Raw genomic sequence first — 769 nt, 5'->3', positions numbered from 1 at the left:
GCCGTTGCTGCTGTTGCCAGACCAGGAGGCCGCGCCCGCGGTCACGCGAGACCGCGGAGCCCCCGAGCCGACGCTCGCGTCATAATCCGGCGCTAGGGGCGCTCCCCGTGCAGTCATCACGCTCGGCGTAACAGACGTCCCTCTCGTTGCCATGGTTTCCGCGCCTTCACGGCTTTTGGCACTACCCAGTGGCGCAGCCTCCGGGTAGCCGCTTCACCTTTAGAAGCGTCGGGGCAGTGTGGGTTTCCCTGCTTCCGCGGGCGGGAATTATTAGTTGCTTTATTAGAGCCCATTAAACGTCCCATAAACATGATTCAGAGCTGCTGGGGGTTGAAAAGCCAAAAGGCGCCGCCTGCCAGAGCTACTCAACTCCACCGAGAGGCCGTGTCTGAGCGGCCGACCTTCCGGCGAAGATGATACCAGGCTGCCTGGGGTTCTGTTGGTGGCGTCGCTGCTCGCGGATTATGGAGCAGACGCCTTTTGTGGTTTGGGCTGGGTGTGGTAAGCGATACCGAGAAAAACTTCCCTCCCATCTCTCTGCACATTGTCCTTCCGGTCTCCTACCCGACTGGGCAGAACTGGGGACATTAGTTGGCCACATTAGTATTATGTCAAGGGCAAGACCTCTCGCCTTGGTATTTGGGTCACATCTTTTAGGTAAGAACACCCAGGCAATCCCTTCTCAAGGCGGAAGAGACCATACTTTTTAATGCAATCCCTTCTCAAGGCGGAAGAGACCATACTTTTTAATGTTTCTGTACACTTTTTA

This window comes from Giraffa tippelskirchi, chromosome 6, assembly GCF_054371585.1.
Source record: "Giraffa tippelskirchi isolate mGirTip1 chromosome 6, T2T-mGirTip1v1.2.pri, whole genome shotgun sequence".
NCBI lineage: Eukaryota > Metazoa > Chordata > Mammalia > Artiodactyla > Giraffidae > Giraffa > Giraffa tippelskirchi.
The sequence above is the reverse complement of the archived record's forward strand: the minus strand, read 5'-3'. Positions refer to the sequence as shown.